The 12,049-nt window shown below is 40.9% G+C and overlaps 1 long non-coding RNA gene across 9 annotated transcripts in view; it reads right to left on the bottom strand.

Annotated features, from left to right (window-relative positions):
- LOC149121844 (uncharacterized) overlaps nt 1-12,049 on the bottom strand; it is a 243,571-nt gene that overhangs the window by 92,250 nt on the left and 139,272 nt on the right. For 4 of the 9 annotated variants that reach the window (XR_016223176.1, XR_016223178.1, XR_016223177.1 and 1 more), the window contains exon 1: nt 2,379-4,364. The exons of 1 other annotated variant lie outside the window; for it this stretch is intronic. This is a non-coding gene — a long non-coding RNA (uncharacterized LOC149121844). 4 more of the 9 variants (XR_016223172.1, XR_016223171.1, XR_016223174.1 and 1 more) reach the window with 2 other exon arrangements.

Here is a 12,049-nt window from a genome sequence, read left to right as displayed (position 1 = left end):
TTACAAAAGGAGAATTTAACATGTGTAACTTTGAAAAAACATTAAGTATGAGATATAAGTAAAGCAGAAATCAGCTTGCTTCTCTCTCTCTCTCTCTCTCTCTCTCTCTCTCTCTCTCTCACACACACACACACACACACACCATGCTCCTTCCCAGAAACCCCTAAGGAAGATTTTTCAAAGCAGCTGGACAAATGTGATTTTATTCCAAACCCTCATTTTGCCAACAAGAAGCTGAGTTTTGGAAAGATTATGCTTTTGTCTGAGTTCACTTACCTGGTTTCACCTTGCTAACAGCATCTAAAAATGAAAAAGGAATAGGTCCTTGGGGAAAGCTGGTGAAACTTGAGGTTAGAGAAAAGAGACCGACTGGACCATCTTCAAAACAATGAAGGGGTTCAAATAAGCAATGACAAGCTGTCCTTTTCAATGCTCGCTCTGCACCGAGAGACGTAAAATGGCTTTAATTAATTCAAGAGGGATTTCAGTCAATAGTCAGAACCTCCTGAATGAGAGAAGTGCAAGACAACAGAAGAGGCTGCCGAAGGAAGTGTGGAAGAGTATTTGCTGAAGCTGGGGGAAAGTGTGAGCTGCTGTTTTCTGCGAGGATTCCAGCACTGACGGGGAAAACCGGCTGAAACTGCTGATGCTCAGACTGCTCTGCCTATAAAAACAGCAAACTCATCTCACCCAACCTAATACCTGAAAGCCAGGAGGATGGCTTAGCCCTAGAAGGCATCTTGTCTTCTATGTTAGCCTTTAATTTTACTTATCTCGACAAAATGTGTAGGATGGACTTGTCTAAGAAGAATTTTGAGTTTACAAGCAACTGTTGCCTGAATCAAACTGTTGGCACTTAAAAGCTGAGACCACCAACATTCTTATTTGTATAACAAGTTATTCTGGAACTGATACGCAATAGATTATGTAGTAAATGGGATGTAGGTGCTAAAGTCCACATTTTGGATGCTGATTGTCTTTAGGGCACTAAGCTATTTTGTCCACCTCATTGAGATCTCTGGCAACCAATGCCTTCAAGCCACTATCAGCAGTAATGATTCTGTTCATGAGAATCCACATAAATGCCTATGGGTAGGTTAGCTCTTTCCCTCAACTTTGAGTTACACGCCAGCAGCAGAGTAGTTGTGCCAGAACCTTTCCCATGGCCAATGGCTTTGGGTCAGTGTCTACAAATTACTGCTAAGCTTTGACCTTCCTGTCTGAACTATTCTAGTCAAGGGAGCTGCACTGTTCAAGTCTGACCAGTTTCCATTTCCATGCATGTTAGATTCTTAAGAACAATGAAAACTGCTGAAATAATAATGATAGAATATTTTTTTTCTAAAATGAAAATGGAATGCACAATAAACTATTTCCCCAAAACTTGTTCAAGTAAAAGGATCAAGAAAAACAATGCTCTGGTTTTGTTTACTCATCATGTGCTATAATACATCTCAAGGGAATTAAATCCTCTATGCCCCTGACATGCAAACAAGAGACTCCAGCTTTGCCAACTGCAATGCCCTGAGACCCTCAGCCTAGTACTCTGCTTCCTGGGGACTTGCCAAATATTTCTATCTAGTCTGTTCTTGAGTGTCTTTACTACTATAGCATCTAATTTTATTAGGCCAGGTGTGTGCCTCTTAACCTGTCTGCCGTGGTTTGGATAATAATTTGGGTGTTCCCCCAAGGCCCACATGTTGAGGGCTGGCTTGATTCCAAGAGTCTCATATTAATGGATTAGATTAACTTAGTCCGATTATGGTGTCAGAAGGTGGGGTTTTTGGAAATTGACCGGATTGGATTAGGTTGCCAGGGTGGAGATCCAGGATTGACTCATGATGGCTTCCTAAGGACAGGCCACATCCATGAGTATGGCCCCTGCTCTGTCTGCTATCCTGGCTCATTATGTGGTTCTTCCTCTACAGGGACTCCACCATCCACTGCCCTCATCAGATCCCAGACCAGTCGGGCCACCTGATCTTGGACCATGAAGCTCTAGAATCATAAGCCAAAATCAACCTTCTTCCTTCCAAAGTAGCTCCTGTCAGGTATTTTCTGTGTACCTCAGTTTCATCTCTAAATAGGATTTTAAATACCTGCTCAGGGTGTTGTTGTAAAGATTAAGTGAGAATGTGTTGGAAAGAGTACCTTGCATGAATTAGACACCTAATGACCATTTGCCTTCTTAAACTTTTGTGTCAAATGTGATTTCTCCACTGAGGTGGGCACATAGATGCTGGAATCATGCACAGGTAGCCCAGACTTGGTTTCCCCATCCAGCCCCTCAAACCAGACACCTCAGCTTCAGCCTTAATTCCTGTTTCTTCCTCACTTGCCAAATCTGGTCCTCAGAGCTTGCCAGCTTTATCTTTTACCTTTACAATTCCTGCGTGTGTCTGCGCCAGCCCACCTTTGGTGTCATTGCCCTCTCCAAGCCTGGTCTACTGCAACCTACTTCAATATAGCTGTAATTCACCCTGTAAATTACAAAGCAGACAAAGTCACTCTCCTGCTTAAAACTATTCAGTGCCTTTCCATGGAAGGCAAGCTTCTGAAATGTCCCCCAAGGCCCACCCTCCCAACTCATTTCACACTGTTCCTTGCCCAGCAGTTCTGAAAAAGTCGGCAAAACTGCATTGCTTATGGTACACACACACACACACACACACACACTCACGTGCGCGCGTGCACGTGCTCCCCTCCTGCCTTGCTCATGTGCACTCTCTCTCTCTGGACTTTATCATCCAGGAGGAACTTTCCAGTCATACTGACAGATCAAGTCCTCTGCAAAAATTTCCTATCGTCTCCCCTCTACTGCAGGTTCTGTGATCCCCAGGCCCTGCAAGCCCCACTCTGCCCACCTCTCCAGCCTCAGCCCCTGTCATCCCACGCTCGCTCACTGATCTTTAGCCACATGGGCGCTCAAATCAGATGAGCTCATCCAGGCCCTAGGTCTTCAGGATAAGCTACTCGCTTTACCCAGATCGTTCGTCCTGCGCTCTTTGTCTAGTAATACTTAAGCCCTCCATCGGACCTCAGCTGAAATGTTTTCTCAGAGAAGCTTCTCACATGCCCACTCTCATTGAAATCCCCTTAATCTTGCCTACGAAACCAGCTAATGTTCATTCATAAAAACGATCACAGTTCTTACGCATACATTTATGGGTTAATCTCTCTCCCACTCTCTTAACAAATTCTAAATTCTATGAGAGGCAGAATCAGGTCTTACTCTGTTTGCTTTCTACCTTTTTTAAACCTAGCACCCACCACAGGAAATATATATGGTTTTAATGAATTACATTTGCCATTTTAAATTACCTGTAGCAGTACTTTGTTCCCCACTAGTTGATGTTCCTTATGTCAAGATTTAATGTCACATAGAGATGTTCAACATAGTATTGAAAATATGGCCAATAAACATGTTGATTAATTGATTAAAAGCTGATGTATTGTGACTTACATTTACTCAAGAAATTTTAGGTCTTAAAATAACATATTCTTTATCATTTTAAGGGATTTCATTCTATCTTTCTGAAATTAGCCTTAAAAATAATTTTATTCAAACTTTGAAGAGACGATGACGATGCATACTTCTGGGAAAGCCATCCCAATGAATCTGGAAACTTCAAATCTTTAGTTATGTCACATAAAGATTTGCTGAGACAATTCATTCTATTTGTCTGCTTCTACAGGGAATTTATTCATTTTACTTTAGGCAGAGTCGCTCAAATGTCCTAAAAGTCTCCTGCTGAAAAACTCTTACAGTAAAGGTGCTTTCCTAACGTGTATCTCTTCTGAATGACTATTGATCTCAAAACTTTACAAAATCTCTTATTGTACATTTTCTACTTTATTGCTACATTTAAGATTGTTCATAATATCTTTTTTTTTTTTTTTGACAGGCAGAGTTAGACAGTGAGAGAGAGAGACAGAGAGAAAGGTCTTCCTTTTTCCGTTGGTTCACCCCCCAAGTGGCCACTATGGCCAGCGCAATGCAGCTCCTATGCTGCGCCGATCCGAAGCCAGGAGCCAGGTGCTTCCTCCTGGTCTCCCATGCGGGTGCAGGGCCCAAGGACCTGGGCCATCCTCCACTGCACTCCCGGGCCACAGCAGAGAGCTGGACTGGAAGAGGAGCAACCGGGACAGAATCTGGCACCCCGACTGGGACTAGAACCAGGGGTACTGGTGCCGCAGGTGGAGGATTAGCTTAGTGAGCCGCGGCGCCAGCTCATAATATCTTCTTGCAGCTCTGAGATGACATCCTAATGTCCACATAGTATGGCAGGGAGTTAAAATTCAAAGATCAGGGGGAGGTGTTCTCCCTAGAGCTTTTATACATTGAAAAAGGAAGACAAAATGATACCTACTATATCAACTGGAGATTCTTGAAGCTGCAAACACAATTAAAAGCCGACTATGCCAACAAAACAGGAAATGATGAGGCGTCTTCCCCCAGTGAACCGTCTCCCAGCAGCTGGAGTTTCGGCCCCGTGGACACACCCGTCTGGAGCTGGAACTGCCGTCTGCTTTCCAAGGAAGCATCTGATCCCCCCCCCCCGCCCCACACAGATTATTATTTCTATCATTATTCTCCTTGGCTTCATAAGGGAAAATATCCAGCAGCTGCCTGAACTCTTCAACACTTCATTGACTTTGAAAAATCCAATTTCTCTCTATAAACCCCTTGTTTTGTTTATTTGTGGTGCACACATCTTTAAAAGTTTTTTTTCCAATAGATATTGTCAGTTCAAAGACTCAAGAGCAAAGGATTTTATGCTTTTTACTCTTCCTTTAGAACTTTCTTTTCGACTGAAAAGAGAAACGTTTTGAAAACCAGTAACATTTAAGATTTCAGAGCTACTGCACCCAGAGTGGGATATCTTCCAAAACTAATTTTTCCTAAATATCTGCCTTGATAAAAATGAATCAGTATTGGCTAAGGGAGATGGTTATTAGTAACATGAGAAGATCTATATAAAAGTTTTCTAAGTCACTAAAGTTGTAATATGTTACATTTTCAAGTGAAAAATCTAATCAGTTTATTAACAGGGATTACTCTGAACAGGTAAAACCAAAATTAATTTTCCATTGAGGTGACCAAGATATTGGGATTACTACAATGTAATTGTCATTTAGGCTCAGAATATTGCACAATTATGCCTATAGTTATATAAATGCAAGTGATAAAAATCTGTTTTGCTATCTAAGGTGTTTAAATCTTTATTAGATAAATTAGTAAGAAAAAAACTAGAACTCTCAATTGGTAAATGGATAAAGAACATGGAATGAAACATTACTACATGCAAAGGTGCTCCTTGTCGTGTTGACTACAAGAATGAAAAATGGAAACAAATCTAAATAAGGAGTTAAAATATGAGTAGTGGTTGCGATGGAGCATATTATATGGCCATTTAAAATCATGTTGGGGAGACATTAATAATCTTGGAGTAGGATCCTGTTATTTAAAAGGATAAAATAATAATAAAATATACAATATGTGATTAGATACAATGAGGTTACAAAGGTCACAAATAAATATAAAACAAACATTTTTTAAGCAGAGAAAGCACAGAATGATTAAGTTTTTCTCATTATCATGCTAGCTACGTAATACTACATGTAATTCAGATGATCTGGTCTACCAGATGCAGAACAGTTCCCAGACAATAATTCTGTATGCAAATGTTATTTATTCATAAGTGTATATTATACACAAATTTAATCCATACAAAATAAATTCGGGATGCTCTTTTGAAGAAAGTTTATGAATCAAAAGAGAAAACTTGGAAGAAATATATCTAAATGTCATCAAACCTAGGTACTGGGATTGTGAGTGGTATTCATTTACTTCTTTATGTTTTCCAGTTTTTTCTAAGTTTTGGGCAACTAACATCTATTTTAAGAGTATGGTAACAAGTGCAGAAATTATGAGTGGTGTAAGTTCACATGACACTAAATACAATAAAGAGAAACTAACTCATTTGCATAATGTATCTGCATCAACATATCTCACCAGCTGAGCACCTGGCATCTTGCTAATAAAACATTAGCTATTTTTTCTATATGGTATATTGATTTCCTACAGCTACTATAACAAATTATCACAAACTTGGGGGTTTAAAACAACAGAAACTTATTTTCTTGGTTCTTAAGGTGAGAAACTAGAGATCAGTGTTACTGGGCCAAAATCAAATGCATGGGAGGCTCTAAGGCAGCACAGCACCCATTCCCTGCCCCTCCCAGCTCCCAGTGGCTGTAGGCATGTCACAGCCTGCGTGCACATCACTCTACTGTTTTCCTGGCCACACGTCTGAAATCTCCTGCCTCCCGCTTACTAGGATTCATGATGACATTCGGGCCCACAGAGATGATATGGGAAAATCTGCTCAGCTCAACATCCTTAATTTACCATATCTGCAAATCTTTTGTGCCATCTGCAGTAATATTGACAGGTTCCAGAGATTAGGATGTGACCTTTTTTTTTTTTTTTTTTTTTTTGCCAGGAGTGGGGAGTGGCTACTATAAACTAAATGCTAGTGTCCCTTCAAATTCATATCAACAGATGAATGGATAAGTAAACGGTTGTATACGCACATAACGGAATACTACTCTGCCTTAAATGGAAAGCACATTCTGATATGTGCTACAACATGGATAAACCTTAAAGACATTATGCTAAGTGACATAAGCCACTTGCAAAAGAACAAACATCATTTGACGTCACTTAATACAAGGGGTCTAGAGTGGTCTCATGTGTAGGTACAGAAGTAGAATGGTGGTTGCCAAGGTTGGGGAATGAGAAAAAAATAGGGAGCCAGTGTTTAATGGGTACAGTTTCAGTTTGGGAAGATGAAAAAGTTCCAGAAATGGATGGAGGTGATGGTTGCAGAACAATTTAATGTACTTAAATGCCACAGAATTGTACACTTAAAATTGGTTTAGTGATCAGAAGACTGTGGGTTTTTACAACAACAACAAAGACGACAGTGTTGAGTATCCATAGACCCTTTACTCTGCTTCTCCTAATGTTAGCATTTTACCCAAGCATGGTGCAGCTATCAACACTGGGAAAGGAACACTGGTCTAATACGTATCCAGTAAAGGCTTTATTCAGATCTCACCAGGAGTTCTCTGGCATCCTATTTTTCAGTTCTAGGATTTGGCACATATAACATCTTTCTGTAACAAAAAAATAAATCATTTATAAAATAATTTGCTATTTAATTTCTTGAAAAAATAACTCCTATTACTGTACTTAAAATATCTTCAACTTTACAAAATGTTCAGGAACTTATCTGTTGTATATAGCAAGGTGTGTCTTGATTTACACAATAGAATTGTGGTTAACTCAGTGCAGATTGCTAGTTCAGGGTGCTGTGTCAGTTAAAATTGGGTTCTAACTAGAATGAAAACCCAGAACTGGGCCAGGGCTGTGGTGTGGTAGGTTAAGCTTCCACCCACGGCACTGGCATCCCACATGGGGGCTGGTTGGAGTACCGGCTGCTTCACTTCCGGTTTAGCTTGCTGCTGATAGCCTGGGATGGCAGTGGAAGTGGCCCAAGTGCTTGGGCCTCTGACCCTCAAGGGAGATCCTGAAGCAACTCCTGGATCCTGGCTTCAGATTGGCCCAGCTCTGGACTTTGTGGTCATTTGGGGAGTAAACCAGTAGATACAAGATCTCTCTCTCTCTTGCTCTCGCCCTCTTTCTAGATCTCTCTCTCCCTCTCTCTCTAACTCTGCCTCTCAAATAAATAACCTTTAAAAAAAAACCTCAAAACTATATTAAATAGTTGCTTATTTCCCTTTCATGTAGAAGTCAATAGGTAGACAGTCCATGGATGATATGAGAGCACCATGGCATCAGGATGTCCAGCTTATTCTACCTTCTCGTTCTGCATGCATCCCATTCCCAAGAACATGATCCACAGGAGCTACTGGAGCTCCAGCCATTATATCCACATTCCAGGCAGTAACGTGAAAGAAAGAAGGTAAGAAAGATTTCCCCCTCCCTTTAGAACAGAGTCCAAAGGTTGTACTTCTACTTGCATTGCATTGGTCAGAACTGAGTTCAAGATCATGCTTAACTATAAGGAAGGTTGGGGATTACATTATGTATTCCTAGTTGTAATAGTCCTTGGAAAAATGGGAGTTGAATTACTGAGCAAGGAAAATGTGGGGAGTCGGTGTTGTGGCTCAGTGAGTTAACGCCCTGGCTTGAAGTGCCGGCATCCCATATGGGCGCCAGTTTGAGACCTGGCTGCTCCATTTCCTGTCCAGCTCTCTGCTATGGACTGGGAAAGCAGTAGAAGATGGTTGAAGTCCTTGGGTCCCTGCACCCATGTGGGAGACCCAGAAGAAGTTCCTGGCTCCTAGCTTCAGATTAGCACAGCTCTGGCCGTTGCGGCCATCCGGGGAGTGAACCACCGGATGGAGGACCTCTCTCTCTCTCTCTCTCTCTCTCTCTCTCTGTCTCTCCTCTCTCTGTGTAAATCTTTTTAAAAAAAGGAAAATGTGGATAATAGATATTGGAGGACAAGCAGTAGTGTCTGAAACATGAGTCATGCTACAGTCTGGAGAAAACAGAGCGAAGACATGTTTTCATTACAAAGAAATTAAGGCAAAAATATGGCACTGTCCCTGTTGTGGTTGGGTTTTCACTGGAGCCCAAATGAACTGCTGAATTGGAGTCATTTGTCTCTATCCCTAAACAATACAAGGGTATTTCAAACGTTTGTGGGAAATGGATCTAAAAGTTAAATTTATTTTTGGTGCAAAAAAAATTAAAATCCATGCATAGTTTTTCAATAATGTACACTTTCCATGAACTTTTGGAGGACCCCCTTGTACATCAGGAGATTCAAATATACTTGTTGAGCACCTCCAGTCTTAGCAAGCGCACACCAAGTGCTGATCTTGGACTCCAAAGAGTCCTGAAGAAGTCGTGAGAGAGCAGGTCAAACAGGTCCCTTGCTCTGGAGACTCGCCTTGCTACGAAGCAGTCAGGACCTTCAGAAGAGGAATGAGAAACATGACAAAGGTAAACAGAGGGTCTGATTTGCCCCTAGTCCCTCCCAGTAACCCTTACCTTCCAAACCACATTAATGTGGTTTCATAACTATTTATTGCAAGGTTCCCATCCAATAGGTTGAACCTTATTGATAAACCCAAATGCTTTACTTAATCAATGGTTCATCATTGTCATCTCCCTCTCAGCTTCTCACTCGCCAGGAAGAAAGTCTAGAGGGCACCCCCAATCTTGTAACTTTGTTTCAGAAAGCATCCCCCCACAACCCTCAGCCAACCACAGCCAAGCACCGTGGCCCTCCTTACCACTTGGGTCTTCTCAGAAATGCAAATCAGCCCCCCTCACAAAAAGCTGGGGCCAGGCTGCTTTCGGGAAATCAGATTTTCTAAAATAATTTGAGATCCTCATGAAAGCAAAATCCAAAAGGACCATTAAATGTGTTTTAACTATTAAAAGAGGTAGGCGGATGTTCATTCTCTTTATCTGTATGAAGAATTTCCCTTCCTGACATTGAGTCATGTTCACTTCTCCCAAGAGGGAATAAAATGTTCTCTGTAAAAGCATAACCTTTCCTTTCCTGGTGCGCTGGACCCGTGCCAGCGTAACAGACAGCCAAAGAAAGGTCTGTGATAAGCTCCTCAGGTGCCAGGGGACTGCTATCAGAGGAAATCATCTCCCTCCTTGTGACAGCGTGCATGGGTCCTCGGCATACTCACACAACAATTGGGGCCCCCAAGGGGAAGAAATCCATCACATACTCAGTGGGGAATTGTGCACAAAACAGCAATGGGAACCAGTGGGAACACAGTTTTATTAACTCCAAAAAGTTGCACCAATTGGATTTAAGGAATAGTGCTCAGAGAATTATACCTGGAGACAAAGGACGTTAGTAACATGGTGAAATGTGGGAGAAAAGCTGTGCTTCTTTGCTTGAGCATCTAATATTAAACTGGGGGAGTGTTTCTGTCAACAGTATACAGTCTGTTGCTGATCCACTGGGCCACAGCAGGAATCCATGTGTAACAAGGACACAAATTTCATACACACTACAACTTGGATGTGGAAAAAATTTAGAAGCACAATCTGTTTTATTTTGTCTATAGCTAATTTAGTCATTACCACCTGCTGAGTGGCAAGAAAGAAAATTAGTAACTGTTCTACCTAGTTAAGGAGGTACTTGGTTTCTCCAGGAAAGGGCTCCCCACCTTGAAGTCTTCAGTCTTTCAGTCCTTTGTTTCCATTGAAGGCGGTAACAAAGGATGGGGCAAAGGGATGTGTCTGAGGGAACTAGGTGGAGGGATAATGTACCGTGGTGCCTCTGGTCTCCGAGGCAATGCCTTTGGTCCTCCAGCTGAAGTGTGTGGCTAAACCTGTGGTTACTGTGATTCAAGGTCTGTTGTTTTTATTTTGGGGTTTGTTTTGTTCTGTTTTGACTTAAGAACTGCTCTTAGCTCTCCAGCAAGCATTTTTTCACTAGGACCTAGAAATAAATAGATGTGCAGTCTGGCTTTGGGTTTCTTACGCCAGTTTCCTATAAACCAAAAAGTTAAACCTAGGAACTATCCCATCCAAGGAAATAGACAGACTGTGATAATAATTTATCCATTTTGACAATAATTCCTCTATATCTTGGTTTACATAACTATCTTATGCTTAGGACTTATTCAAAAAGAAAAGCAATTTTTGGACTTCTTAGGTTCCAATGGAATGAGTGATTCATTCATTGGAGGTCGAAGTGACGATTATACAGAGAAATAGAGAATACTAGACATGGAAAATCTAATCTCTATTTTACAGGACTCAGAAAACCAAGGCCACGTTAACCTCAGAGACCTACTCAAAACCACCTAGCTTTTGGCAGAACTGAAATTTGAATCTTGGACTCTTAATTATACTACCAAAGTTTTAAAGGTTCTTTTTGTTATTTTCCACAATCTAAATTGGAGTCTGTATTTTAACTAAGCAACAATTAAAATGTTAATGTGCACAATTGTTACTCCCTTTTCAAGGTGGCCAAATTGAGATATGAATGGCCCTCATTAATATGGCTTAATTAAAAGTCTCAACTTTCATACAAAGATCTATTTTTAAAACCTGAACAGTTCTGAATCAATGAGAGAAACAAACACTGGGCTTTTCTCCTGGGTCTTGGTAATATGTGTTTGGAATGATTTATTTTGGGCAAGGGTTTTTAAGGACAACCATTAAACTATTTTTAAGAGTTCTCTTACTTCTAAAAAAAATCAGAAGAAAGAAAATGTCCAAAGAAACTGTTCAGATCTATTGGAAGTTAACTAATTCTAAATCACAATTACACTCTATGTCTCTATATAGGTCCAAGAACAGAAGTCCCTGGCTCCAATGTTGGAACACTCCTGAGAAACTCCTGCAGAGTTTGTCTCCCAGCCACGCTGGTACTTTTGTCTCCATGGATAGCACCTTTTTACAACTCACAATGGAAGGTATTGTTCTTTACAGCTAGGCAACTTAATTATTTGAGCACCCCAGGATGTACAACATGAAAGAACAGCTTTATAGATATTCAGGGTACAATATAATATGCCATGGTGAATTATTGACTCTAATGAGAACATCTTTAAAAGGCTGAACTCTCAAGGGAGCTGGCTGAAGGATAGGAAGGAGGGGTTCATACATTAAATCAATAATTAGGAAGACAGAGAGAAAAGAGACAGCTTGGGCCAGAGATTTCTGCAAATTGAACATTTGTCATCTGGGTGTCTCCCTTGCCGATGATTCATTAAATGAAGATTAACTTCTGTAACATATTGGCCAACATGCCAATAAATCCTGAGCTGTATCACCTGTGATGCATAAAATGGACAAGTCTAGATATATTGCCAGGGAGGCTGACTGAGTGTGATACGGCTTAGGGAAATTTACAAACACGTTTAATTATCGGGCTAGCTGCATGTTTTACATTTATATTTTCCAATTCAGTAACAGGATGGGAATATTTACCAGGTTGAGACTTGTGTGAGGAGGATGGGGATGTAAAATTCT

Source organism: Oryctolagus cuniculus, chromosome 16, assembly GCF_051225735.1.
Source record: "Oryctolagus cuniculus isolate XC-2025 breed Fujian yellow rabbit chromosome 16, ASM5122573v1, whole genome shotgun sequence".
Taxonomy (NCBI): domain Eukaryota; kingdom Metazoa; phylum Chordata; class Mammalia; order Lagomorpha; family Leporidae; genus Oryctolagus; species Oryctolagus cuniculus.
The sequence above is the reverse complement of the archived record's forward strand: the minus strand, read 5'-3'. Positions and strand labels throughout refer to the sequence as shown.